At 41.4% G+C, this 21,329-nt stretch overlaps 64 non-coding genes across 64 annotated transcripts; all 64 read left to right on the forward strand.

The window, feature by feature from the left end:
• Positions 1-279: 279 nt before the first annotated feature.
• TRNAV-AAC (transfer RNA valine (anticodon AAC)) lies at positions 280-352 on the forward strand. Its single transcript has one exon. It is a non-coding gene; the product is annotated as a tRNA-Val (tRNA).
• Positions 353-827: 475 nt separating this feature from the next.
• On the forward strand, positions 828-900 carry TRNAV-UAC (transfer RNA valine (anticodon UAC)). The gene has a single exon. It is a non-coding gene; the product is annotated as a tRNA-Val (tRNA).
• Positions 901-990: 90 nt separating this feature from the next.
• TRNAV-AAC (transfer RNA valine (anticodon AAC)) lies at positions 991-1,063 on the forward strand. Its single transcript has one exon. It is a non-coding gene; the product is annotated as a tRNA-Val (tRNA).
• Positions 1,064-1,154: 91 nt separating this feature from the next.
• On the forward strand, positions 1,155-1,227 carry TRNAV-AAC (transfer RNA valine (anticodon AAC)). Its single transcript has one exon. It is a non-coding gene; the product is annotated as a tRNA-Val (tRNA).
• A 527-nt stretch (positions 1,228-1,754) lies between these two features.
• Positions 1,755-1,827, forward strand: TRNAV-CAC (transfer RNA valine (anticodon CAC)). The gene has a single exon. It is a non-coding gene; the product is annotated as a tRNA-Val (tRNA).
• A 253-nt stretch (positions 1,828-2,080) lies between these two features.
• On the forward strand, positions 2,081-2,153 carry TRNAV-GAC (transfer RNA valine (anticodon GAC)). Its single transcript has one exon. It is a non-coding gene; the product is annotated as a tRNA-Val (tRNA).
• A 253-nt stretch (positions 2,154-2,406) lies between these two features.
• On the forward strand, positions 2,407-2,479 carry TRNAV-CAC (transfer RNA valine (anticodon CAC)). The gene has a single exon. It is a non-coding gene; the product is annotated as a tRNA-Val (tRNA).
• A 90-nt stretch (positions 2,480-2,569) lies between these two features.
• TRNAV-UAC (transfer RNA valine (anticodon UAC)) lies at positions 2,570-2,642 on the forward strand. The gene has a single exon. It is a non-coding gene; the product is annotated as a tRNA-Val (tRNA).
• A 364-nt stretch (positions 2,643-3,006) lies between these two features.
• On the forward strand, positions 3,007-3,079 carry TRNAV-AAC (transfer RNA valine (anticodon AAC)). The gene has a single exon. It is a non-coding gene; the product is annotated as a tRNA-Val (tRNA).
• Positions 3,080-3,280: 201 nt separating this feature from the next.
• Positions 3,281-3,353, forward strand: TRNAV-AAC (transfer RNA valine (anticodon AAC)). The gene has a single exon. It is a non-coding gene; the product is annotated as a tRNA-Val (tRNA).
• Positions 3,354-3,554: 201 nt separating this feature from the next.
• TRNAV-UAC (transfer RNA valine (anticodon UAC)) lies at positions 3,555-3,627 on the forward strand. The gene has a single exon. It is a non-coding gene; the product is annotated as a tRNA-Val (tRNA).
• A 253-nt stretch (positions 3,628-3,880) lies between these two features.
• Positions 3,881-3,953, forward strand: TRNAV-AAC (transfer RNA valine (anticodon AAC)). The gene has a single exon. It is a non-coding gene; the product is annotated as a tRNA-Val (tRNA).
• Positions 3,954-4,480: 527 nt separating this feature from the next.
• Positions 4,481-4,553, forward strand: TRNAV-CAC (transfer RNA valine (anticodon CAC)). The gene has a single exon. It is a non-coding gene; the product is annotated as a tRNA-Val (tRNA).
• Positions 4,554-5,243: 690 nt separating this feature from the next.
• TRNAV-CAC (transfer RNA valine (anticodon CAC)) lies at positions 5,244-5,316 on the forward strand. The gene has a single exon. It is a non-coding gene; the product is annotated as a tRNA-Val (tRNA).
• A 253-nt stretch (positions 5,317-5,569) lies between these two features.
• On the forward strand, positions 5,570-5,642 carry TRNAV-UAC (transfer RNA valine (anticodon UAC)). Its single transcript has one exon. It is a non-coding gene; the product is annotated as a tRNA-Val (tRNA).
• Positions 5,643-5,732: 90 nt separating this feature from the next.
• Positions 5,733-5,805, forward strand: TRNAV-CAC (transfer RNA valine (anticodon CAC)). Its single transcript has one exon. It is a non-coding gene; the product is annotated as a tRNA-Val (tRNA).
• A 201-nt stretch (positions 5,806-6,006) lies between these two features.
• Positions 6,007-6,079, forward strand: TRNAV-AAC (transfer RNA valine (anticodon AAC)). Its single transcript has one exon. It is a non-coding gene; the product is annotated as a tRNA-Val (tRNA).
• Positions 6,080-6,280: 201 nt separating this feature from the next.
• Positions 6,281-6,353, forward strand: TRNAV-UAC (transfer RNA valine (anticodon UAC)). Its single transcript has one exon. It is a non-coding gene; the product is annotated as a tRNA-Val (tRNA).
• Positions 6,354-6,606: 253 nt separating this feature from the next.
• Positions 6,607-6,679, forward strand: TRNAV-AAC (transfer RNA valine (anticodon AAC)). Its single transcript has one exon. It is a non-coding gene; the product is annotated as a tRNA-Val (tRNA).
• A 201-nt stretch (positions 6,680-6,880) lies between these two features.
• On the forward strand, positions 6,881-6,953 carry TRNAV-AAC (transfer RNA valine (anticodon AAC)). Its single transcript has one exon. It is a non-coding gene; the product is annotated as a tRNA-Val (tRNA).
• Positions 6,954-7,206: 253 nt separating this feature from the next.
• TRNAV-CAC (transfer RNA valine (anticodon CAC)) lies at positions 7,207-7,279 on the forward strand. Its single transcript has one exon. It is a non-coding gene; the product is annotated as a tRNA-Val (tRNA).
• A 690-nt stretch (positions 7,280-7,969) lies between these two features.
• TRNAV-CAC (transfer RNA valine (anticodon CAC)) lies at positions 7,970-8,042 on the forward strand. Its single transcript has one exon. It is a non-coding gene; the product is annotated as a tRNA-Val (tRNA).
• Positions 8,043-8,295: 253 nt separating this feature from the next.
• TRNAV-UAC (transfer RNA valine (anticodon UAC)) lies at positions 8,296-8,368 on the forward strand. Its single transcript has one exon. It is a non-coding gene; the product is annotated as a tRNA-Val (tRNA).
• Positions 8,369-8,458: 90 nt separating this feature from the next.
• Positions 8,459-8,531, forward strand: TRNAV-CAC (transfer RNA valine (anticodon CAC)). Its single transcript has one exon. It is a non-coding gene; the product is annotated as a tRNA-Val (tRNA).
• A 690-nt stretch (positions 8,532-9,221) lies between these two features.
• TRNAV-UAC (transfer RNA valine (anticodon UAC)) lies at positions 9,222-9,294 on the forward strand. The gene has a single exon. It is a non-coding gene; the product is annotated as a tRNA-Val (tRNA).
• Positions 9,295-9,547: 253 nt separating this feature from the next.
• Positions 9,548-9,620, forward strand: TRNAV-CAC (transfer RNA valine (anticodon CAC)). Its single transcript has one exon. It is a non-coding gene; the product is annotated as a tRNA-Val (tRNA).
• A 201-nt stretch (positions 9,621-9,821) lies between these two features.
• TRNAV-AAC (transfer RNA valine (anticodon AAC)) lies at positions 9,822-9,894 on the forward strand. Its single transcript has one exon. It is a non-coding gene; the product is annotated as a tRNA-Val (tRNA).
• Positions 9,895-10,095: 201 nt separating this feature from the next.
• On the forward strand, positions 10,096-10,168 carry TRNAV-AAC (transfer RNA valine (anticodon AAC)). The gene has a single exon. It is a non-coding gene; the product is annotated as a tRNA-Val (tRNA).
• A 201-nt stretch (positions 10,169-10,369) lies between these two features.
• On the forward strand, positions 10,370-10,442 carry TRNAV-AAC (transfer RNA valine (anticodon AAC)). The gene has a single exon. It is a non-coding gene; the product is annotated as a tRNA-Val (tRNA).
• Positions 10,443-10,643: 201 nt separating this feature from the next.
• TRNAV-AAC (transfer RNA valine (anticodon AAC)) lies at positions 10,644-10,716 on the forward strand. The gene has a single exon. It is a non-coding gene; the product is annotated as a tRNA-Val (tRNA).
• Positions 10,717-11,319: 603 nt separating this feature from the next.
• Positions 11,320-11,392, forward strand: TRNAV-UAC (transfer RNA valine (anticodon UAC)). The gene has a single exon. It is a non-coding gene; the product is annotated as a tRNA-Val (tRNA).
• Positions 11,393-11,593: 201 nt separating this feature from the next.
• Positions 11,594-11,666, forward strand: TRNAV-CAC (transfer RNA valine (anticodon CAC)). The gene has a single exon. It is a non-coding gene; the product is annotated as a tRNA-Val (tRNA).
• Positions 11,667-12,356: 690 nt separating this feature from the next.
• On the forward strand, positions 12,357-12,429 carry TRNAV-CAC (transfer RNA valine (anticodon CAC)). The gene has a single exon. It is a non-coding gene; the product is annotated as a tRNA-Val (tRNA).
• A 253-nt stretch (positions 12,430-12,682) lies between these two features.
• On the forward strand, positions 12,683-12,755 carry TRNAV-UAC (transfer RNA valine (anticodon UAC)). Its single transcript has one exon. It is a non-coding gene; the product is annotated as a tRNA-Val (tRNA).
• Positions 12,756-12,845: 90 nt separating this feature from the next.
• On the forward strand, positions 12,846-12,918 carry TRNAV-CAC (transfer RNA valine (anticodon CAC)). Its single transcript has one exon. It is a non-coding gene; the product is annotated as a tRNA-Val (tRNA).
• Positions 12,919-13,608: 690 nt separating this feature from the next.
• Positions 13,609-13,681, forward strand: TRNAV-UAC (transfer RNA valine (anticodon UAC)). The gene has a single exon. It is a non-coding gene; the product is annotated as a tRNA-Val (tRNA).
• Positions 13,682-13,934: 253 nt separating this feature from the next.
• TRNAV-AAC (transfer RNA valine (anticodon AAC)) lies at positions 13,935-14,007 on the forward strand. Its single transcript has one exon. It is a non-coding gene; the product is annotated as a tRNA-Val (tRNA).
• A 201-nt stretch (positions 14,008-14,208) lies between these two features.
• TRNAV-AAC (transfer RNA valine (anticodon AAC)) lies at positions 14,209-14,281 on the forward strand. The gene has a single exon. It is a non-coding gene; the product is annotated as a tRNA-Val (tRNA).
• A 201-nt stretch (positions 14,282-14,482) lies between these two features.
• On the forward strand, positions 14,483-14,555 carry TRNAV-AAC (transfer RNA valine (anticodon AAC)). Its single transcript has one exon. It is a non-coding gene; the product is annotated as a tRNA-Val (tRNA).
• Positions 14,556-14,756: 201 nt separating this feature from the next.
• On the forward strand, positions 14,757-14,829 carry TRNAV-AAC (transfer RNA valine (anticodon AAC)). Its single transcript has one exon. It is a non-coding gene; the product is annotated as a tRNA-Val (tRNA).
• A 201-nt stretch (positions 14,830-15,030) lies between these two features.
• TRNAV-AAC (transfer RNA valine (anticodon AAC)) lies at positions 15,031-15,103 on the forward strand. The gene has a single exon. It is a non-coding gene; the product is annotated as a tRNA-Val (tRNA).
• A 201-nt stretch (positions 15,104-15,304) lies between these two features.
• Positions 15,305-15,377, forward strand: TRNAV-AAC (transfer RNA valine (anticodon AAC)). The gene has a single exon. It is a non-coding gene; the product is annotated as a tRNA-Val (tRNA).
• A 90-nt stretch (positions 15,378-15,467) lies between these two features.
• On the forward strand, positions 15,468-15,540 carry TRNAV-CAC (transfer RNA valine (anticodon CAC)). Its single transcript has one exon. It is a non-coding gene; the product is annotated as a tRNA-Val (tRNA).
• A 253-nt stretch (positions 15,541-15,793) lies between these two features.
• TRNAV-UAC (transfer RNA valine (anticodon UAC)) lies at positions 15,794-15,866 on the forward strand. The gene has a single exon. It is a non-coding gene; the product is annotated as a tRNA-Val (tRNA).
• Positions 15,867-15,956: 90 nt separating this feature from the next.
• On the forward strand, positions 15,957-16,029 carry TRNAV-AAC (transfer RNA valine (anticodon AAC)). The gene has a single exon. It is a non-coding gene; the product is annotated as a tRNA-Val (tRNA).
• Positions 16,030-16,119: 90 nt separating this feature from the next.
• Positions 16,120-16,192, forward strand: TRNAV-CAC (transfer RNA valine (anticodon CAC)). The gene has a single exon. It is a non-coding gene; the product is annotated as a tRNA-Val (tRNA).
• A 90-nt stretch (positions 16,193-16,282) lies between these two features.
• TRNAV-CAC (transfer RNA valine (anticodon CAC)) lies at positions 16,283-16,355 on the forward strand. Its single transcript has one exon. It is a non-coding gene; the product is annotated as a tRNA-Val (tRNA).
• Positions 16,356-16,608: 253 nt separating this feature from the next.
• TRNAV-UAC (transfer RNA valine (anticodon UAC)) lies at positions 16,609-16,681 on the forward strand. Its single transcript has one exon. It is a non-coding gene; the product is annotated as a tRNA-Val (tRNA).
• A 364-nt stretch (positions 16,682-17,045) lies between these two features.
• TRNAV-UAC (transfer RNA valine (anticodon UAC)) lies at positions 17,046-17,118 on the forward strand. Its single transcript has one exon. It is a non-coding gene; the product is annotated as a tRNA-Val (tRNA).
• A 90-nt stretch (positions 17,119-17,208) lies between these two features.
• On the forward strand, positions 17,209-17,281 carry TRNAV-CAC (transfer RNA valine (anticodon CAC)). Its single transcript has one exon. It is a non-coding gene; the product is annotated as a tRNA-Val (tRNA).
• Positions 17,282-17,808: 527 nt separating this feature from the next.
• On the forward strand, positions 17,809-17,881 carry TRNAV-AAC (transfer RNA valine (anticodon AAC)). The gene has a single exon. It is a non-coding gene; the product is annotated as a tRNA-Val (tRNA).
• A 201-nt stretch (positions 17,882-18,082) lies between these two features.
• TRNAV-AAC (transfer RNA valine (anticodon AAC)) lies at positions 18,083-18,155 on the forward strand. Its single transcript has one exon. It is a non-coding gene; the product is annotated as a tRNA-Val (tRNA).
• Positions 18,156-18,356: 201 nt separating this feature from the next.
• TRNAV-AAC (transfer RNA valine (anticodon AAC)) lies at positions 18,357-18,429 on the forward strand. Its single transcript has one exon. It is a non-coding gene; the product is annotated as a tRNA-Val (tRNA).
• A 201-nt stretch (positions 18,430-18,630) lies between these two features.
• On the forward strand, positions 18,631-18,703 carry TRNAV-AAC (transfer RNA valine (anticodon AAC)). Its single transcript has one exon. It is a non-coding gene; the product is annotated as a tRNA-Val (tRNA).
• Positions 18,704-18,904: 201 nt separating this feature from the next.
• Positions 18,905-18,977, forward strand: TRNAV-AAC (transfer RNA valine (anticodon AAC)). The gene has a single exon. It is a non-coding gene; the product is annotated as a tRNA-Val (tRNA).
• A 201-nt stretch (positions 18,978-19,178) lies between these two features.
• Positions 19,179-19,251, forward strand: TRNAV-AAC (transfer RNA valine (anticodon AAC)). Its single transcript has one exon. It is a non-coding gene; the product is annotated as a tRNA-Val (tRNA).
• A 90-nt stretch (positions 19,252-19,341) lies between these two features.
• On the forward strand, positions 19,342-19,414 carry TRNAV-CAC (transfer RNA valine (anticodon CAC)). Its single transcript has one exon. It is a non-coding gene; the product is annotated as a tRNA-Val (tRNA).
• A 253-nt stretch (positions 19,415-19,667) lies between these two features.
• Positions 19,668-19,740, forward strand: TRNAV-UAC (transfer RNA valine (anticodon UAC)). Its single transcript has one exon. It is a non-coding gene; the product is annotated as a tRNA-Val (tRNA).
• A 90-nt stretch (positions 19,741-19,830) lies between these two features.
• On the forward strand, positions 19,831-19,903 carry TRNAV-AAC (transfer RNA valine (anticodon AAC)). The gene has a single exon. It is a non-coding gene; the product is annotated as a tRNA-Val (tRNA).
• A 90-nt stretch (positions 19,904-19,993) lies between these two features.
• On the forward strand, positions 19,994-20,066 carry TRNAV-CAC (transfer RNA valine (anticodon CAC)). The gene has a single exon. It is a non-coding gene; the product is annotated as a tRNA-Val (tRNA).
• Positions 20,067-20,156: 90 nt separating this feature from the next.
• Positions 20,157-20,229, forward strand: TRNAV-CAC (transfer RNA valine (anticodon CAC)). Its single transcript has one exon. It is a non-coding gene; the product is annotated as a tRNA-Val (tRNA).
• A 253-nt stretch (positions 20,230-20,482) lies between these two features.
• Positions 20,483-20,555, forward strand: TRNAV-UAC (transfer RNA valine (anticodon UAC)). Its single transcript has one exon. It is a non-coding gene; the product is annotated as a tRNA-Val (tRNA).
• A 364-nt stretch (positions 20,556-20,919) lies between these two features.
• TRNAV-UAC (transfer RNA valine (anticodon UAC)) lies at positions 20,920-20,992 on the forward strand. Its single transcript has one exon. It is a non-coding gene; the product is annotated as a tRNA-Val (tRNA).
• A 90-nt stretch (positions 20,993-21,082) lies between these two features.
• Positions 21,083-21,155, forward strand: TRNAV-CAC (transfer RNA valine (anticodon CAC)). The gene has a single exon. It is a non-coding gene; the product is annotated as a tRNA-Val (tRNA).
• The last annotated feature ends 174 nt before the right edge of the window (positions 21,156-21,329 follow it).

Genomic DNA, 21,329 nt, shown 5'->3' on the forward strand with positions numbered 1-21,329 from the left:
GAGAAGTTTCTGTAGTGTAGTGGTTAGCACGTTCGCCTAACACGCACAAGGTCCCCAGTTCGACACTGGGCAGAAACAATGGATTTTTAGCTAACCATTTTAATGCAATGGCCCTTTTTTTAGACAGTGCCTCCTACATTGGATGGTGTCTGGCTTAGTTTCTAAGACGGTAGAAACTGGGCAGAAACAAGTGTTTTTAACCTAAGCATTTTTCTTCAATGACTCTGTTTTTAGAAAGTGCCTCCTACATTGGTTGGTGTCTGGTATAGTTTCCGAGAAGTTTCTGTAGTGTAGTGGTTATCACGTTCGCCTAACACGCGAAAGGTCCCCAGTTCGAAACTGGGCAGAAACAATGGATTTTTAGATAAGCATTTTAATGCAATGGCCCTTTTTTTAGACAGTGCCTCCTACATTGGATGCTGTCTGGCTTAGTTTCTAAGACGGTAGAAACTGGGCATAAACAAGTGTTTTTAACCTAAGCATTTTTCTTCAATGACTCTGTTTTTAGAAAGTGCCTCCTACATTGGTTGGTGTCTGGTATAGTTTCCGAGAAGTTTCTGTAGTGTAGTGGTTATCACGTTCGCCTAACACGCGAAAGGTCCCCAGTTTGAAACTGGGCAGAAACAATGGATTTTTAGCTAAGCATTTTAATGCAATGGCCCTTTTTTTAGACAGTGCCTCCTACATTGGATGGTGTCTGGCTTTGTTTCTAAGATGGTAGAAACTGGGCAGAAACAAGTGTTTTTAACCTAAGCATTTTTCTTCAATGACTCTGTTTTTAGAAAGTGCCTCCTACATTGGTTGGTGTCTGGTATAGTTTCTAAGACGTTTCTGTAGTGTAGTGGTTATCACGTTCGCCTTACACGCGAAAGGTCCCCAGTTTGAAACTGGGCAGAAACAAGTGTTTTTAACCTAAGCATTTTTCTTCAATGACTCTGTTTTTAGAAAGTGCCTCCTACATTGGTTGGTATCTTGTATAGTTTCCGATAAGTTTCTGTAGTGTAGTGGTTATCACGTTCGCCTAACACGCGAAAGGTCCCCAGTTCGAAACTGGGCAGAAACAATGGATTTTTAGCTAAGCATTTTCATGCAATGGCTCTTTTTTTTAGAAAGTGCCCCCTACATTGGTTGGTATCTGGTATAGTTTCCGAGAAGTTTCTGTAGTGTAGTGGTTATCACGTTCGCCTAACACGCGAAAGGTCCCCAGTTCGAAACTGGGCAGAAACAATGGATTTTTAGCTAAGCATTTTAATGCAATGGCCCTTTTATTAGACAGTGCCTCCTACATTGGATGGTGTCTGGCTTTGTTTCTAAGATGGTAGAAACTGGGCAGAAACAAGTGTTTTTAACCTAAGCATTTTTCTTCAATGACTCTGTTTTTAGAAAGTGCCTCATACATTGGTTGGTGTCTGGTATAGTTTCGGAGAAGTTTCTGTAGTGTAGTGGTTATCACGTTCGCCTAACACGTGAAAGGTCCCCAGTTCGAAACTGCGCAGAAACAATGGATTTTTAGCTAAGCATTTTCATGCAATGGCTCTTTTTTTAGAAAGTGCCTCCTACATTGGATGGTGTCTGGCGTAGTTTCTAAGACGTTTCTGTAGTGTAGTGGTTATGACGTTCGCCTTACACGCGAAAGGTCCCCAGTTCGAAACTGGGCAGAAACAAGTGTTTTTAACCTAAGCATTTTTCTTCAATGGCTCTATTTTATGAAAGTGACTCCTACATTGGTTGGTGTCTTGTATAGTTTCTGAGAAGTTTCTGTAGTGTAGTGGTTATCATGTTCGCCTCACACGCGAAAGGTCCCCAGTTCGAAACTGGGCAGAAACAATGGATTTTTAGCTAAGCATTTTCATGCAATGGCTCTTTTTTTAGAAAGTGCCTCCTACATTGGATGGTGTCTGGCGTAGTTTCTAAGACGTTTCTGTAGTGTAGTGGTTATCACGTTCGCCTTACACGCGAAAGGTCCACAGTTCGAAACTGGGCAGAAACAAGTGTTTTTAACCTAAGCATTTTTCTTCAATGGCTCTATTTTATGAAAGTGACTCCTACATTGGTTGGTGTCTAGTATAGTTTCTGAGAAGTTTCTGTAGTGTAGTGGTTATCACGTTCGCCTGACACGCGAAAGGTCCCCAGTTCGAAACTGGGCAGAAACAATGGATTTTTAGCTAAGCATTTTCATGCAATGGCTCATTTTTTAGAAAGTGCCTCCTACATTGGATGGTGTCTGGCATAGTCTCTAAGACGTTTCTGTAGTATAGTGGTTATCACGTTCGCCTTACACGCGAAAGGTCCTCAGTTCGAAACTGGGCAGAAACAAGTGTTTTTAACCTAAGCATTTTTCTTCAATGGCTCTATTTTATGAAAGTGACTCCTACATTGGTTGGTGTCTAGTATAGTTTCTGAGAAGTTTCTGTAGTGTAGTGGTTATCACGTTCGTCTCACACGCGAAAGGTCCCCAGTTCGAAACTGGGCAGAAACAATGGATTTTTAGCTAAGCATTTTCATGCAATGGCTCTTTTTTTAGAAAGTGCCTCCTACATAGGATGGTGTCTGGCTTAGTTTCTATGGCGTTTCTGTAGTGTAGTGGTTATCACGTTTGCCTTACACGCGAAAGGTCCCCAGTTCGAAACTGGGCAGAAACAAGTGTTTTTAACCTAAGCATTTTTCTTCAATGACTCTGTTTTTAGAAAGTGCCTCCTACATTGGTTGGTGTCTGGTATAGTTTCCGAGAAGTTTCTGTAGTGTAGTGGTTAGCACGTTCGCCTAACATGCACAAGGTCCCCAGTTCGACACTGGGCAGAAACAATGGATTTTTAGCTAACCATTTTAATGCAATGGCCCTTTTTTTAGACAGTGCCTCCTACATTGAATGGTGTCTGGCTTAGTTTCTAAGACGGTAGAAACTGGGCAGAAACAAGTGTTTTTAACCTAAGCATTTTTCTTCAATGACTCTGTTTTTAGAAAGTGCCTCCTACATTGGTTGGTGTCTGGTATAGTTTCCGAGAAGTTTCTGTAGTGTAGTGGTTATCACGTTCGCCTAACACGCGAAAGGTCCCCAGTTCGAAACTGGGCAGAAACAATGGATTTTTAGATAAGCATTTTAATGCAATGGCCCTTTTTTTAGACAGTGCCTCCTACATTGGATGGTGTCTGGCTTAGTTTCTAAGACGGTAGAAACTGGGCATAAACAAGTGTTTTTAACCTAAGCATTTTTCTTCAATGACTCTGTTTTTAGAAAGTGCCTCCTACATTGGTTGGTGTCTGGTATAGTTTCCGAGAAGTTTCTGTAGTGTAGTGGTTATCACGTTCGCCTAACACGCGAAAGGTCCCCAGTTCGAAACTGGGCAGAAACAATGGATTTTTAGCTAAGCATTTTAATGCAATGGCCCTTTTTTTAGACAGTGCCTCCTACATTGGATGGTGTCTGGCTTTGTTTCTAAGATGGTAGAAACTGGGCAGAAACAAGTGTTTTTAACCTAAGCATTTTTCTTCAATGACTCTGTTTTTAGAAAGTGCCTCCTACATTGGTTGGTGTCTGGTATAGTTTCTAAGACGTTTCTGTAGTGTAGTGGTTATCACGTTCGCCTTACACGCGAAAGGTCCCCAGTTTGAAACTGGGCAGAAACAAGTGTTTTTAACCTAAGCATTTTTCTTCAATGACTCTGTTTTTAGAAAGTGCCTCCTACATTGGTTGGTATCTGGTATAGTTTCCGAGAAGTTTCTGTAGTGTAGTGGTTATTACGTTCGCCTAATACGCGACAGGTCCCCAGTTCGAAACTGGGCAGAAACAATGGATTTTTAGCTAAGCATTTTCATGCAATGGCTCTTTTTTTAGATAGTGCCTCCTACATTGGTTGGTATCTGGTATAGTTTCCGAGAAGTTTCTGTAGTGTAGTGGTTATCACTTTCGCCTAACACGCGAAAGGTCCCCAGTTCGAAACTGGGCAGAAACAATGGATTTTTAGCTAAGCATTTTAATGCAATGGCCCTTTTATTAGACAGTGCCTCCTACATTGGATGGTGTCTGGCTTTGTTTCTAAGATGGTAGAAACTGGGCAGAAACAAGTGTTTTTAACCTAAGCATTTTTCTTCAATAACTCTGTTTTTAGAAAGTGCCTCCTACATTGGTTGGTGTCTGGTATAGTTTCGGAGAAGTTTCTGTAGTGTAGTGGTTATCACGTTCGCCTAACACGTGAAAGGTCCCCAGTTCAAAACTGGGCAGAAACAATGGATTTTTAGCTAAGCATTTTCATGCAATGGCTCTTTTTTTAGAAAGTGCCTCCTACATTGGATGGTGTCTGGCGTAGTTTCTAAGACGTTTCTGTAGTGTAGTGGTTATGACGTTCGCCTTACACGCGAAAGGTCCCCAGTTCGAAACTGGGCAGAAACAAGTGTTTTTAACCTAAGCATTTTTCTTCAATGGCTCTATTTTATGAAAGTGACTCCTACATTGGTTGGTGTCTTGTATAGTTTCTGAGAAGTTTCTGTAGTGTAGTGGTTATCATGTTCGCCTCACACGCGAAAGGTCCCCAGTTCGAAACTGGGCAGAAACAATGGATTTTTAGCTAAGCATTTTCATGCAATGGCTCTTTTTTTAGAAAGTGCCTCCTACATTGGATGGTGTCTGGCGTAGTTTCTAAGACGTTTCTGTGGTGTAGTGGTTATCACGTTCGCCTTACACGCGAAAGGTCCACAGTTCGAAACTGGGCAGAAACAATGGATTTTTAGCTAAGCATTTTAATGCAATGGCCCTTTTATTAGACAGTGCCTCCTACATTGGATGGTGTCTGGCTTTGTTTCTAAGATGGTAGAAACTGGGCAGAAACAAGTGTTTTTAACCTAAGCATTTTTCTTCAATGACTCTGTTTTTAGAAAGTGCCTCCTACATTGGTTGGTGTCTGGTATAGTTTCGGAGAAGTTTCTGTAGTGAAGTGGTTATCACGTTCGCCTAAAACGTGAAAGGTCCCCAGTTCGAAACTGCGCAGAAACAATGGATTTTTAGCTAAGCATTTTCATGCAATGGCTCTTTTTTTAGAAAGTGCCTCCTACATTGGATGGTGTCTGGCGTAGTTTCTAAGACGTTTCTGTAGTGTAGTGGTTATGACGTTCGCCTTACACGCGTAAGGTCCCCAGTTCGAAACTGGGCAGAAACAAGTGTTTTTAACCTAAGCATTTTTCTTCAATGGCTCTATTTTATGAAAGTGACTCCTACATTGGTTGGTGTCTTGTATAGTTTCTGAGAAGTTTCTGTAGTGTAGTGGTTATCATGTTCGCCTCACACGCGAAAGGTCCCCAGTTCGAAACTGGGCAGAAACAATGGATTTTTAGCTAAGCATTTTCATGCAATGGCTCTTTTTTTAGAAAGTGCCTCCTACATTGGATGGTGTCTGGCGTAGTTTCTAAGACGTTTCTGTGGTGTAGTGGTTATCACGTTTGCCTTACACGCGAAAGGTCCACAGTTCGAAACTGGGCAGAAACAATGGATTTTTAGCTAAGCATTTTCATGCAATGGCTCTTTTTTTAGAAAGTGCCTCCTGCATTGGATGGTGTCTGGCGCAGTTTCTAAGACGTTTCTGTAGTGTAGTGGTTATCACGTTCGCCTTACACGCGAAAGGTCCCCAGTTCGAAACTGGGCAGAAACAAGTGTTTTTAACCTAAGCATTTTTCTTCAATGGCTCTATTTTATGAAAGTGACTCCTACATTGGTTGGTGTCTTGTATAGTTTCTGAGAAGTTTCTGTAGTGTAGTGGTTATCATGTTCGCCTCACACGCGAAAGGTCCCCAGTTCGAAACTGGGCAGAAACAATGGATTTTTAGCTAAGCATTTTCATGCAATGGCTCTTTTTTTAGACAGTGCCTCCTACATTGGATGGTGTCTGGCTTAGTTTCTAAGACGGTAGAAACTGGGCATAAACAAGTGTTTTTAACCTAAGCATTTTTCTTCAATGACTCTGTTTTTAGAAAGTGCCTCCTACATTGGTTGGTGTCTGGTATAGTTTCCGAGAAGTTTCTGTAGTGTAGTGGTTATCACGTTCGCCTAACACGCGAAAGGTCCCCAGTTCGAAACTGGGCAGAAACAATGGATTTTTAGCTAAGCATTTTAATGCAATGGCCCTTTTTTTAGACAGTGCCTCCTACATTGGATGGTGTCTGGCTTTGTTTCTAAGATGGTAGAAACTGGGCAGAAACAAGTGTTTTTAACCTAAGCATTTTTCTTCAATGACTCTGTTTTTAGAAAGTGCCTCCTACATTGGTTGGTGTCTGGTATAGTTTCTAAGACGTTTCTGTAGTGTAGTGGTTATCACGTTCGCCTTACACGCGAAAGGTCCCCAGTTTGAAACTGGGCAGAAACAAGTGTTTTTAACCTAAGCATTTTTCTTCAATGACTCTGTTTTTAGAAAGTGCCTCCTACATTGGTTGGTATCTGGTATAGTTTCCGAGAAGTTTCTGTAGTGTAGTGGTTATTACGTTCGCCTAATACGCGACAGGTCCCCAGTTCGAAACTGGGCAGAAACAATGGATTTTTAGCTAAGCATTTTCATGCAATGGCTCTTTTTTTAGATAGTGCCTCCTACATTGGTTGGTATCTGGTATAGTTTCCGAGAAGTTTCTGTAGTGTAGTGGTTATCACTTTCGCCTAACACGCGAAAGGTCCCCAGTTCGAAACTGGGCAGAAACAATGGATTTTTAGCTAAGCATTTTAATGCAATGGCCCTTTTATTAGACAGTGCCTCCTACATTGGATGGTGTCTGGCTTTGTTTCTAAGATGGTAGAAACTGGGCAGAAACAAGTGTTTTTAACCTAAGCATTTTTCTTCAATGACTCTGTTTTTAGAAAGTGCCTCCTACATTGGTTGGTGTCTGGTATAGTTTCGGAGAAGTTTCTGTAGTGTAGTGGTTATCACGTTCGCCTAACACGTGAAAGGTCCCCAGTTCGAAACTGGGCAGAAACAATGGATTTTTAGCTAAGCATTTTCATGCAATGGCTCTTTTTTTAGAAAGTGCCTCCTACATTGGATGGTGTCTGGCGTAGTTTCTAAGACGTTTCTGTAGTGTAGTGGTTATGACGTTCGCCTTACACGCGAAAGGTCCCCAGTTCGAAACTGGGCAGAAACAAGTGTTTTTAACCTAAGCATTTTTCTTCAATGGCTCTATTTTATGAAAGTGACTCCTACATTGGTTGGTGTCTTGTATAGTTTCTGAGAAGTTTCTGTAGTGTAGTGGTTATCATGTTCGCCTCACACGCGAAAGGTCCCCAGTTCGAAACTGGGCAGAAACAATGGATTTTTAGCTAAGCATTTTCATGCAATGGCTCTTTTTTTAGAAAGTGCCTCCTACATTGGATGGTGTCTGGCGTAGTTTCTAAGACGTTTCTGTGGTGTAGTGGTTATCACGTTCGCCTTACACGCGAAAGGTCCACAGTTCGAAACTGGGCAGAAACAATGGATTTTTAGCTAAGCATTTTAATGCAATGGCCCTTTTATTAGACAGTGCCTCCTACATTGGATGGTGTCTGGCTTTGTTTCTAAGATGGTAGAAACTGGGCAGAAACAAGTGTTTTTAACCTAAGCATTTTTCTTCAATGACTCTGTTTTTAGAAAGTGCCTCCTACATTGGTTGGTGTCTGGTATAGTTTCGGAGAAGTTTCTGTAGTGAAGTGGTTATCACGTTCGCCTAAAACGTGAAAGGTCCCCAGTTCGAAACTGCGCAGAAACAATGGATTTTTAGCTAAGCATTTTCATGCAATGGCTCTTTTTTTAGAAAGTGCCTCCTACATTGGATGGTGTCTGGCGTAGTTTCTAAGACGTTTCTGTAGTGTAGTGGTTATGACGTTCGCCTTACACGCGTAAGGTCCCCAGTTCGAAACTGGGCAGAAACAAGTGTTTTTAACCTAAGCATTTTTCTTCAATGGCTCTATTTTATGAAAGTGACTCCTACATTGGTTGGTGTCTTGTATAGTTTCTGAGAAGTTTCTGTAGTGTAGTGGTTATCATGTTCGCCTCACACGCGAAAGGTCCCCAGTTCGAAACTGGGCAGAAACAATGGATTTTTAGCTAAGCATTTTCATGCAATGGCTCTTTTTTTAGAAAGTGCCTCCTACATTGGATGGTGTCTGGCGTAGTTTCTAAGACGTTTCTGTGGTGTAGTGGTTATCACGTTCGCCTTACACGCGAAAGGTCCACAGTTCGAAACTGGGCAGAAACAATGGATTTTTAGCTAAGCATTTTCATGCAATGGCTCTTTTTTTAGAAAGTGCCTCCTGCATTGGATGGTGTCTGGCGCAGTTTCTAAGACGTTTCTGTAGTGTAGTGGTTATCACGTTCGCCTTACACGCGAAAGGTCCCCAGTTCGAAACTGGGCAGAAACAAGTGTTTTTAACCTAAGCATTTTTCTTCAATGGCTCTATTTTATGAAAGTGACTCCTACATTGGTTGGTGTCTTGTATAGTTTCTGAGAAGTTTCTGTAGTGTAGTGGTTATCATGTTCGCCTCACACGCGAAAGGTCCCCAGTTCGAAACTGGGCAGAAACAATGGATTTTTAGCTAAGCATTTTCATGCAATGGCTCTTTTTTTAGAAAGTGCCTCCTACATTGGATGGTGTCTGGCGTAGTTTCTAAGACGTTTCTGTGGTGTAGTGGTTATCACGTTCGCCTTACACGCGAAAGGTCCACAGTTCGAAACTGGGCAGAAACAATGGATTTTTAGCTAAGCATTTTAATGCAATGGCCCTTTTATTAGACAGTGCCTCCTACATTGGATGGTGTCTGGCTTTGTTTCTAAGATGGTAGAAACTGGGCAGAAACAAGTGTTTTTAACCTAAGCATTTTTCTTCAATGACTCTGTTTTTAGAAAGTGCCTCCTACATTGGTTGGTGTCTGGTATAGTTTCGGAGAAGTTTCTGTAGTGTAGTGGTTATCACGTTCGCCTAACACGTGAAAGGTCCCCATTTCGAAACTGCGCAGAAACAATGGATTTTTAGCTAAGCATTTTCATGCAATGGCTCTTTTTTTAGAAAGTGCCTCCTACATTGGATGGTGTCTGGCGTAGTTTCTAAGACGTTTCTGTAGTGTAGTGGTTATGACGTTCGCCTTACACGCGAAAGGTCCCCAGTTCGAAACTGGGCAGAAACAAGTGTTTTTAACCTAAGCATTTTTCTTCAATGGCTCTATTTTATGAAAGTGACTCCTACATTGGTTGGTGTCTTGTATAGTTTCTGAGAAGTTTCTGTAGTGTAGTGGTTATCACGTTCGTCTTACACGCGAAAGGTCCCCAGTTCGAAACTGGGCAGAAACAATGGATTTTTAGCTAAGCATTTTCATGCAATGGCTCTTTTTTTAGAAAGTGCCTCCTACATTGTATGGTGTCTGGCTTTGTTTCTAAGATGTTTCTGTAGTGTAGTGGTTATCACGTTCGCCTTACACGCGAAAGGTCCCCAGTTCGAAACTGGGCAAAAACAAGTTTTTTTAACCTAAGCATTTTTCTTCAATGGCTCTATTTTATGAAAGTGACTCCTACATTGGTTGGTGTCTAGTATAGTTTCTGGGAAGTTTCTGTAGTGTAGTGGTTATCACATTCGCCTCACACGCGAAAGGTCCCCAGTTCGAAACTGGGCAGAAACAATGGATTTTTAGCTAAGCATTTTCATGCAATGGCTCTTTTTTTAGAAAGTGCCTCCTACATTGGATGGTGTCTGGCTTAGTTTCGAAAACGGTAGAAACTGGGCAGAAACAAGTGTTTTTAACCTAAGCATTTTTCTTCAATGACTCTGTTTTTAGATAGTGCCTCCTACATTGGTTGGTATCTGGTATAGTTTCCGAGAAGTTTCTGTAGTGTAGTGGTTATCACTTTCGCCTAACACGCGAAAGGTCCCCAGTTCGAAACTGGGCAGAAACAATGGATTTTTAGCTAAGCATTTTAATGCAATGGCCCTTTTATTAGACAGTGCCTCCTACATTGGATGGTGTCTGGCTTTGTTTCTAAGATGGTAGAAACTGGGCAGAAACAAGTGTTTTTAACCTAAGCATTTTTCTTCAATGACTCTGTTTTTAGAAAGTGCCTCCTACATTGGTTGGTGTCTGGTATAGTTTCGGAGAAGTTTCTGTAGTGTAGTGGTTATCACGTTCGCCTAACACGTGAAAGGTCCCCAGTTCGAAACTGGGCAGAAACAATGGATTTTTAGCTAAGCATTTTCATGCAATGGCTCTTTTTTTAGAAAGTGCCTCCTACATTGGATGGTGTCTGGCTTAGTTTCTAAAACGGTAGAAACTGGGCAGAAACAAGTGTTTTTAACCTAAGCATTTTTCTTCAATGACTCTGTTTTTATAAAGTGCCTCCTACATTGGTTGTTGTCTGGAATAGTTTCCGAGAAGTTTCTGTAGTGTAGTGGATATCACGTTCGCCTAACACGCGAAAGGTCCCCAGTTCGAAACTGGGCAGAAACAATGGATTTTTAGCTAAGCATTTTAATGCAATGTCCTTTTTTTTAGACAGTGCCTGCTACATTGGATGGTGTCTGGCTTAATTTCTAATACGGTAGAAACTGGGCAGAAACAAGTGTTTTTAACCTAAGCATTTTTCTTCAATGACTCTGTTTTTAGAAAGTGCCTCCTACATTGGTTGGTGTCTGGTATAGTTTCGGAGAAGTTTCTGTAGTGTAGTGGTTATCACGTTCGCCTAACACGTGAAAGGTCCCCAGTTCGAAACTGGGCAGAAACAATGGATTTTTAGCTAAGCATTTTCATGCAATGGCTCTTTTTTTAGAAAGTGCCTCCTACATTGGATGGTGTCTGGCTTAGTTTCTAAAACGGTAGAAACTGGGCAGAAACAAGTGTTTTTAACCTAAGCATTTTTCTTCAATGACTCTGTTTTTATAAAGTGCCTCCTACATTGGTTGTTGTCTGGAATAGTTTCCGAGAAGTTTCTGTAGTGTAGTGGTTATCACGTTCGCCTAACACGCAAAAGGTCCCCAGTTCGAAACTGGGCAGAAACAATGGATTTTTAGCTAAGCATTTTAATGCAATGTCCTTTTTTTTAGACAGTGCCTGCTACATTGGATGGTGTCTGGCTTAATTTCTAATACGGTAGAAACTGGGCAGAAACAAGTGTTTTTAACCTAAGCATTTTTCTTCAATGACTCTGTTTTTAGAAAGTGCCTCCTTTCTGTAGTGTAGTGGTTATCACATTCAACTAACACGTGAAAGGTCCCCAGTTCGAAACTGGGCAGAAACAATGGATTTTTAGCTAAGCATTTTCATGCAATGGCTCTTTTTTTAGAACGTGCCTCCTACATTGTATGGTGTCTGGCTTAGTTTCTAAGATGTTTCTGTAGTGTAGTGGTTATCACGTTCGCCTTACACGCGAAAGGTCCCCAGTTCGAAACTGGGCAGAAACAATGGATTTTTAGCTAAGCATTTTAATGCAATGGCCCTTTTTTTAGACAGTGCCTCCTACATTGGATGGTGTCTGGCTTAGTTTCTAAGAGGGTAGAAACTGGGCAGAAACAAGTGTTTTTAACCTAAGCATTTTTCTTCAATGACTCTGTTTTTAGAAAGTGCCTCCTACATTGGTTGGTGTCTTGTATAGTTTCTGAGAAGTTTCTGTAGTGTAGTGGTTATCATGTTCGCCTCACACGCGAAAGGTCCCCAGTTCGAAACTGGGCAGAAACAATGGATTTTTAGCTAAGCATTTTCATGCAATGGCTCTTTTTTTAGAAAGTGCCTCCTACATTGGATGGTGTCTGGCGTAGTTTCTAAGACGTTTCTGTGGTGTAGTGGTTATCACGTTCGCCTTACACGCGAAAGGTCCACAGTTCGAAACTGGGCAGAAACAATGGATTTTTAGCTAAGCATTTTAATGCAATGGCCCTTTTATTAGACAGTGCCTCCTACATTGGATGGTGTCTGGCTTTGTTTCTAAGATGGTAGAAACTGGGCAGAAACAAGTGTTTTTAACCTAAGCATTTTTCTTCAATGACTCTGTTTTTAGAAAGTGCCTCCTACATTGGTTGGTGTCTGGTATAGTTTCGGAGAAGTTTCTGTAGTGAAGTGGTTATCACGTTCGCCTAACACGTGAAAGGTCCCCAGTTCGAAACTGCGCAGAAACAATGGATTTTTAGCTAAGCATTTTCATGCAATGGCTCTTTTTTTAGAAAGTGCCTCCTACATTGGATGGTGTCTGGCGTAGTTTCTAAGACGTTTCTGTAGTGTAGTGGTTATGACGTTCGCCTTACACGCGTAAGGTCCCCAGTTCGAAACTGGGCAGAAACAAGTGTTTTTAACCTAAGCATTTTTCTTCAATGGCTCTATTTTATGAAAGTGACTCCTACATTGGTTGGTGTCTTGTATAGTTTCTGAGAAGTTTCTGTAGTGTAGTGGTTATCATGTTCGCCTCACACGCGAAAGGTCCCCAGTTCGAAACTGGGCAGAAACAATGGATTTTTAGCTAAGCATTTTCATGCAATGGCTCTTTTTTTAGAAAGTGCCTCCTACATTGGATGGTGTCTGGCGTAGTTTCTAAGACGTTTCTGTGGTGTAGTGGTTATCACGTTCGCCTTACACGCGAAAGGTCCACAGTTCGAAACTGGGCAGAAACAATGGATTTTTAGCTAAGCATTTTCATGCAATGGCTCTTTTTTTAGAAAGTGCCTCCTACATTGGATGGTGTCTGGCGCAGTTTCTAAGACGTTTCTGTAGTGTAGTGGTTATCACGTTCGCCTTACACGCGAAAGGTCCCCAGTTCGAAACTGGGCAGAAACAAGTGTTTTTAACCTAAGCATTTTTCTTCAATGGCTCTATTTTATGAAAGTGACTCCTACATTGGTTGGTGTCTTGTATAGTTTCTGAGAAGTTTCTGTAGTGTAGTGGTTATCATGTTCGCCTCACACGCGAAAGGTCCCCAGTTCGAAACTGGGCAGAAACAATGGATTTTTAGCTAAGCATTTTCATGCAATGGCTCTTTTTTTAGAAAGTGCCTCCTACATTGGATGGTGTCTGGCGTAGTTTCTAAGACGTTTCTGTGGTGTAGTGGTTATCACGTTCGCCTTACACGCGAAAGGTCCACAGTTCGAAACTGGGCAGAAACAATGGATTTTTAGCTAAGCATTTTAATGCAATGACCCTTTTATTAGACAGTGCCTCCTACATTGGATGGTGTCTGGCTTTGTTTCTAAGATGGTAGAAACTGGGCAGAAACAAGTGTTTTTAACCTAAGCATTTTTCTTCAATGACTCTGTTTTTAGAAAGTGCCTCCTACATTGGTTGGTGTCTGGTATAGTTTCGGAGAAGTTTCTGTAGTGTAGTGGTTATCACGTTCGCCTAACACGTGAAAGGTCCCCAGTTCGAAACTGCGCAGAAACAATGGATTTTTAGCTAAGCATTTTCATGCAATGGCTCTTTTTTTAGAAAGTGCCTCCTACATTGGATGGTGTCTGGCGTAGTTTCTAAGACGTTTCTGTAGTGTAGTGGTTATGACGTTCGCCTTACACGCGAAAGGTCCCCAGTTTGAAACTGGGCAGAAACAAGTGTTTTTAACCTAAGCATTTTTCTTCAATGGCTCTATTTTATGAAAGTGACTCCTACATTGGTTGGTGTCTTGTATAGTTTCTGAGAAGTTTCTGTAGTGTAGTGGTTATCACGTTCGTCTTACACGCGAAAGGTCCCCAGTTCGAAACTGGGCAGAAACAATGGATTTTTAGCTAAGCATTTTCATGCAATGGCTCTTTTTTTAGAAAGTGCCTCCTACATTGTATGGTGTCTGGCTTTGTTTCTAAGATGTTTCTGTAGTGTAGTGGTTATCACGTTCGCCTTACACGCGAAAGGTCCCCAGTTCGAAACTGGGCAAAAACAAGTTTTTTTAACCTAAGCATTTTTCTTCAATGGCTCTATTTTATGAAAGTGACTCCTACATTGGTTGGTGTCTAGTATAGTTTCTGGGAAGTTTCTGTAGTGTAGTGGTTATCACTTTCGCCTAACACGCGAAAGGTCCCCAGTTCGAAACTGGGCAGAAACAATGGATTTTTAGCTAAGCATTTTAATGCAATGGCCCTTTTATTAGACAGTGCCTCCTACATTGGATGGTGTCTGGCTTTGTTTCTAAGATGGTAGAAACTGGGCAGAAACAAGTGTTTTTAACCTAAGCATTTTTCTTCAATGACTCTGTTTTTAGAAAGTGCCTCCTACATTGGTTGGTGTCTGGTATAGTTTCGGAGAAGTTTCTGTAGTGTAGTGGTTATCACGTTCGCCTAACACGTGAAAGGTCCCCAGTTCGAAACTGGGCAGAAACAATGGATTTTTAGCTAAGCATTTTCATGCAATGGCTCTTTTTTTAGAAAGTGCCTCCTACATTGGATGGTGTCTGGCTTAGTTTCTAAAACGGTAGAAACTGGGCAGAAACAAGTGTTTTTAACCTAAGCATTTTTCTTCAATGACTCTGTTTTTATAAAGTGCCTCCTACATTGGTTGTTGTCTGGAATAGTTTCCGAGAAGTTTCTGTAGTGTAGTGGTTATCACGTTCGCCTAACACGCGAAAGGTCCCCAGTTCGAAACTGGGCAGAAACAATGGATTTTTAGCTAAGCATTTTAATGCAATGTCCTTTTTTTTAGACAGTGCCTGCTACATTGGATGGTGTCTGGCTTAATTTCTAATACGGTAGAAACTGGGCAGAAACAAGTGTTTTTAACCTAAGCATTTTTCTTCAATGACTCTGTTTTTAGAAAGTGCCTCCTACATTGGTTGGTGTCTGGTATAGTTTCGGAGAAGTTTCTGTAGTGTAGTGGTTATCACGTTCGCCTAACACGTGAAAGGTCCCCAGTTCGAAACTGGGCAGAAACAATGGATTTTTAGCTAAGCATTTTCATGCAATGGCTCTTTTTTTAGAAAGTGCCTCCTACATTGGATGGTGTCTGGCTTAGTTTCTAAAACGGTAGAAACTGGGCAGAAACAAGTGTTTTTAACCTAAGCATTTTTCTTCAATGACTCTGTTTTTATAAAGTGCCTCCTACATTGGTTGTTGTCTGGAATAGTTTCCGAGAAGTTTCTGTAGTGTAGTGGTTATCACGTTCGCCTAACACGCGAAAGGTCCCCAGTTCGAAACTGGGCAGAAACAATGGATTTTTAGCTAAGCATTTTAATGCAATGTCCTTTTTTTTAGACAGTGCCTGCTACATTGGATGGTGTCTGGCTTAATTTCTAATACGGTAGAAACTGGGCAGAAACAAGTGTTTTTAACCTAAGCATTTTTCTTCAATGACTCTGTTTTTAGAAAGTGCCTCCTACATTGGTTGGTGTCTGGTATCGTTTCCGAGAAGTTTCTGTAGTGTAGTGGTTATCACGTTCGCCTAACACGCGAAAGGTCCCCAGTTCGAAACTGGGCAGAAACAATGGATTTTTAGCTAAGCATTTTAATGCAATGGCCCTTTTTTTAGACAGTGCCTCCTACATTGGTTGGTGTCTAGTATAGTTTCTGAGAAGTTTCTGTAGTGTAGTGGTTATCACGTTCGCCTCACACGCGAAAGGTCCCCAGTTCGAAACTGGGCAGAAACAATGAATTTTTAGCTAAGCATTTTAATGCAATGGCCCTTTTTTTAGACAGTGCCTCCTACATTGGTTGGTGTCTGGTATAGTTTCCGAGAAGTTTCTGTAGTGTAGTGGTTATCACGTTCGCCTAACACGCCAAAGGTCCCCAGTTCGAAACTGGGCAGAAACAATGGATTTTTAGCTAAGCATTTTAATGCAATGGCCCTTTTTTTAGACAGTGCCTCCTACATTGGTTGGTGTCTAGTATAGTTTCTGAGAAGTTTCTGTAGTGTAGTGGTTATCACGTTCGCCTTACACGCGAAAGGTCCCCAGTTCGAAACTGGGCAGAAACAATGGATTTTTAGCTAAGCATTTTAATGCAATGGCCCTTTTTTTAGACAGTGCCTCCTACATTGGATGGTGTCTGGTACAGTTTCCGAGAAGTTTCTGTAGTGTAGTGGTTATCACGTTCGCCTAACACGCGAAAGGTCCCCAGTTCGAAACTGGGCAGAAACAATGGATTTTTAGCTAAGCATTTTAATGCAATTTCCCTTTTTTTAGACAGTGCCTCTTACATTGGTTGGTGTCTAGTACAGTTTCTGAGAAGTTTCTGTAGTGTAGTGGTTATCACGTTCGCCTCACACGCGAAAGGTCCCCAGTTCGAAACTGGGCAGAAACAATGGATTTTTAGCTAAGCATTTTCATGCAATGGCTCTTTTTTTAGACAGTGCCTCCTACATTGGTTGGTGTCTAGTATAGTTTCTGAGAAGTTTCTGTAGTGTAATGGTTATCACGTTCGCCTCACACGCGAAAGGTCCCCAGTTCGAAACTGGGCAGAAACAAGTGTTTTTAACCTAAGCATTTTTATTCAATGACTCTCTTTTTAGAAAGTGCCTCCTACATTGGTTGGTGTCTGGTATAGTTTCCGAGAAGTTTCTGTAGTGTAGTGGTTATCACATTCAACTAACACGTGAAAGGTCCCCAGTTCGAAACTGGGCAGAAACAATGGATTTTTAGCTAAGCATTTTCATGCAATGGCTCTTTTTTTAGAACGTGCCTCCTACATTGTATGGTGTCTGGCTTAGTTTCTAAGATGTTTCTGTAGTGTAGTGGTTATCACGTTCGCCTTACACGCGAAAGGTCCCCAGTTCGAAACTGGGCAGAAACAATGGATTTTTAGCTAAGCATTTTAATGCAATGGCCCTTTTTTTAGACAGTGCCTCCTACATTGGATGGTGTCTGGCTTAGTTTCTAAGAGGGTAGAAACTGGGCAGAAACAAGTGTTTTTAACCTAAGCATTTTTCTTCAATGACTCTGTTTTTAGAAAGTGCCTCCTACATTGGTTGGTGTCTGGTATAGTTTCCGAGAAGTTTCTGTAGTGTAGTGGTTATCACATTCACCTAACTCGCGAAAGGTCCCCAGTTCGAAACTGGGCAGAAACAATGGATTTTTAGCTAAGCATTTTCATGCAATGGTTTTTTTTTTAGAACGTGCCTCCTACATTGGATGGTGTCTGGCGTAGTTTCTAAGACGTTTCTGTAGTGTAGTGGTTATCACGTTCGCCTTACACGCGAAAGGTCCCCAGTTCGAAACTGGGCAGAAACAAGTGTTTTTAACCTAAGCATTTTTCTTCAATGGCTCTATTTTATGAAAGTGACTCCTACATTGGTTGGTGTCATGTGTAGTTTCCGAGAAGTTTCTGTAGTGTAGTGGTTATCACGTTCGCCTCACACGCGAAAGGTCCCCAGTTCGAAACTGGGCAGAAACAATGGATTTTTAGCTAAGCATTTTCATGCAATGGCTCTTTTTTTAGAAAGTGCCTCCTACATTGTATGGTGTCTGGCTTTGTTTCTAAGATGTTTCTGTAGTGTAGTGGTTATCACGTTCGCCTTACACCATAAAGGTCCCCAGTTCGAAACTGGGCAGAAACATGTTTTTTTAACCTAAGCATTTTTCTTCAATGGCTCTATTTTATGAAAGTGACTCCTACATTGGTTGGTGTCTAGTATAGTTTCTGGGAAGTTTCTGTAGTGTAGTGGTTATCACGTTCGCTTCACACGCGAAAGGTCCCCAGTTTGAAACTGGGCAGAAACAATGGATTTTTAGCTAAGCATTTTAATGCAATGGCCCATTTTTTAGACAGTGCCTCCTACAATGGATGGTGTCTGGCTTAGTTTCTAAGACGGTAGAAACTGGACAGAAACAAGTGTTTTTAATCTAAGCATTTTTCTTCAATGACTCTGTTTTTAGAAAGTGCCTCCTACATTGGTTGGTGTCTGGTATAGTTTCCGAGAAGTTTCTGTAGTGTAGTGGTTATCACGTTCGCCTAACACGCGAAAGGTCCCCAGTTCGAAACTGGGCAGAAACAATGGATTTTTAGCTAAGCATTTTAATGCAATGGCCCTTTTATTAGACAGTGCCTCCTACATTGGATGGTGTCTGGCTTTGTTTCTAAGATGGTAGAAACTGGGCAGAAACAAGTGTTTTTAACCTAAGCATTTTTCTTCAATGACTCTGTTTTTAGAAAGTGCCTCCTACATTGGTTGGTGTCTGGTATAGTTTCGGAGAAGTTTCTGTAGTGTAGTGGTTATCACGTTCGCCTAACACGTGAAAGGTCCCCAGTTCGAAACTGGGCAGAAACAATGGATTTTTAGCTAAGCATTTTCATGCAATGGCTCTTTTTTTAGAAAGTGCCTCCTACATTGGATGGTGTCTGGCTTAGTTTCTAAAACGGTAGAAACTGGGCAGAAACAAGTGTTTTTAACCTAAGCATTTTTCTTCAATGACTCTGTTTTTATAAAGTGCCTCCTACATTGGTTGTTGTCTGGAATAGTTTCCGAGAAGTTTCTGTAGTGTAGTGGTTATCACGTTCGCCTAACACGCGAAAGGTCCCCAGTTCGAAACTGGGCAGAAACAATGGATTTTTAGCTAAGCATTTTAATGCAATGTCCTTTTTTTTAGACAGTGCCTGCTACATTGGATGGTGTCTGGCTTAATTTCTAATACGGTAGAAACTGGGCAGAAACAAGTGTTTTTAACCTAAGCATTTTTCTTCAATGACTCTGTTTTTAGAAAGTGCCTCCTACATTGGTTGGTGTCTGGTATAGTTTCGGAGAAGTTTCTGTAGTGTAGTGGTTATCACGTTCGCCTAACACGTGAAAGGTCCCCAGTTCGAAACTGGGCAGAAACAATGGATTTTTAGCTAAGCATTTTCATGCAATGGCTCTTTTTTTAGAAAGTGCCTCCTACATTGGATGGTGTCTGGCTTAGTTTCTAAAACGGTAGAAACTGGGCAGAAACAAGTGTTTTTAACCTAAGCATTTTTCTTCAATGACTCTGTTTTTATAAAGTGCCTCCTACATTGGTTGTTGTCTGGAATAGTTTCCGAGAAGTTTCTGTAGTGTAGTGGTTATCACGTTCGCCTAACACGCGAAAGGTCCCCAGTTCGAAACTGGGCAGAAACAATGGATTTTTAGCTAAGCATTTTAATGCAATGTCCTTTTTTTTAGACAGTGCCTGCTACATTGGATGGTGTCTGGCTTAATTTCTAATACGGTAGAAACTGGGCAGAAACAAGTGTTTTTAACCTAAGCATTTTTCTTCAATGACTCTGTTTTTAGAAAGTGCCTCCTACATTGGTTGGTGTCTGGTATAGTTTCCGAGAAGTTTCTGTAGTGTAGTGGTTATCACGTTCGCCTAACACGCGAAAGGTCCCCAGTTCGAAACTGGGCAGAAACAATGGATTTTTAGCTAAGCATTTTAATGCAATGGCCCTTTTTTTAGACAGTGCCTCCTACATTGGTTGGTGTCTAGTATAGTTTCTGAGAAGTTTCTGTAGTGTAGTGGTTATCACGTTCGCCTCACACGCGAAAGGTCCCCAGTTCGAAACTGGGCAGAAACAATGAATTTTTAGCTAAGCATTTTAATGCAATGGCCCTTTTTTTAGACAGTGCCTCCTACATTGGTTGGTGTCTGGTATAGTTTCCGAGAAGTTTCTGTAGTGTAGTGGTTATCACGTTCGCCTAACACGCCAAAGGTCCCCAGTTCGAAACTGGGCAGAAACAATGGATTTTTAGCTAAGCATTTTAATGCAATGGCCCTTTTTTTAGACAGTGCCTCCTACATTGGTTGGTGTCTAGTATAGTTTCTGAGAAGTTTCTGTAGTGTAGTGGTTATCACGTTCGCCTTACACGCGAAAGGTCCCCAGTTCGAAACTGGGCAGAAACAATGGATTTTTAGCTAAGCATTTTAATGCAATGGCCCTTTTTTTAGACAGTGCCTCCTACATTGGATGGTGTCTGGTACAGTTTCCGAGAAGTTTCTGTAGTGTAGTGGTTATCACGTTCGCCTAACACGCGAAAGGTCCCCAGTTCGAAACTGGGCAGAAACAATGGATTTTTAGCTAAGCATTTTAATGCAATTTCCCTTTTTTTAGACAGTGCCTCTTACATTGGTTGGTGTCTAGTACAGTTTCTGAGAAGTTTCTGTAGTGTAGTGGTTATCACGTTCGCCTCACACGCGAAAGGTCCCCAGTTCGAAACTGGGCAGAAACAATGGATTTTTAGCTAAGCATTTTCATGCAATGGCTCTTTTTTTAGACAGTGCCTCCTACATTGGTTGGTGTCTAGTATAGTTTCTGAGAAGTTTCTGTAGTGTAATGGTTATCACGTTCGCCTCACACGCGAAAGGTCCCCAGTTCGAAACTGGGCAGAAACAAGTGTTTTTAACCTAAGCATTTTTATTCAATGACTCTCTTTTTAGAAAGTGCCTCCTACATTGGTTGGTGTCTGGTATAGTTTCCGAGAAGTTTCTGTAGTGTAGTGGTTATCACATTCAACTAACACGTGAAAGGTCCCCAGTTCGAAACTGGGCAGAAACAATGGATTTTTAGCTAAGCATTTTCATGCAATGGCTCTTTTTTTAGAACGTGCCTCCTACATTGTATGGTGTCTGGCTTAGTTTCTAAGATGTTTCTGTAGTGTAGTGGTTATCACGTTCGCCTTACACGCGAAAGGTCCCCAGTTCGAAACTGGGCAGAAACAATGGATTTTTAGCTAAGCATTTTAATGCAATGGCCCTTTTTTTAGACAGTGCCTCCTACATTGGATGGTGTCTGGCTTAGTTTCTAAGAGGGTAGAAACTGGGCAGAAACAAGTGTTTTTAACCTAAGCATTTTTCTTCAATGACTCTGTTTTTAGAAAGTGCCTCCTACATTGGTTGGTGTCTGGTATAGTTTCCGAGAAGTTTCTGTAGTGTAGTGGTTATCACATTCACCTAACTCGCGAAAGGTCCCCAGTTCGAAACTGGGCAGAAACAATGGATTTTTAGCTAAGCATTTTCATGCAATGGTTTTTTTTTTAGAACGTGCCTCCTACATTGGATGGTGTCTGGCGTAGTTTCTAAGACGTTTCTGTAGTGTAGTGGTTATCACGTTCGCCTTACACGCGAAAGGTCCCCAGTTCGAAACTGGGCAGAAACAAGTGTTTTTAACCTAAGCATTTTTCTTCAATGGCTCTATTTTATGAAAGTGACTCCTACATTGGTTGGTGTCATGTGTAGTTTCCGAGAAGTTTCTGTAGTGTAGTGGTTATCACGTTCGCCTCACACGCGAAAGGTCCCCAGTTCGAAACTGGGCAGAAACAATGGATTTTTAGCTAAGCATTTTCATGCAATGGCTCTTTTTTTAGAAAGTGCCTCCTACATTGTATGGTGTCTGGCTTTGTTTCTAAGATGTTTCTGTAGTGTAGTGGTTATCACGTTCGCCTTACACCATAAAGGTCCCCAGTTCGAAACTGGGCAGAAACATGTTTTTTTAA

This window comes from Crinia signifera, chromosome 3, assembly GCF_055691185.1.
Source record: "Crinia signifera chromosome 3, ASM5569118v1, whole genome shotgun sequence".
In the NCBI taxonomy this organism is placed as follows: domain Eukaryota; kingdom Metazoa; phylum Chordata; class Amphibia; order Anura; family Myobatrachidae; genus Crinia; species Crinia signifera.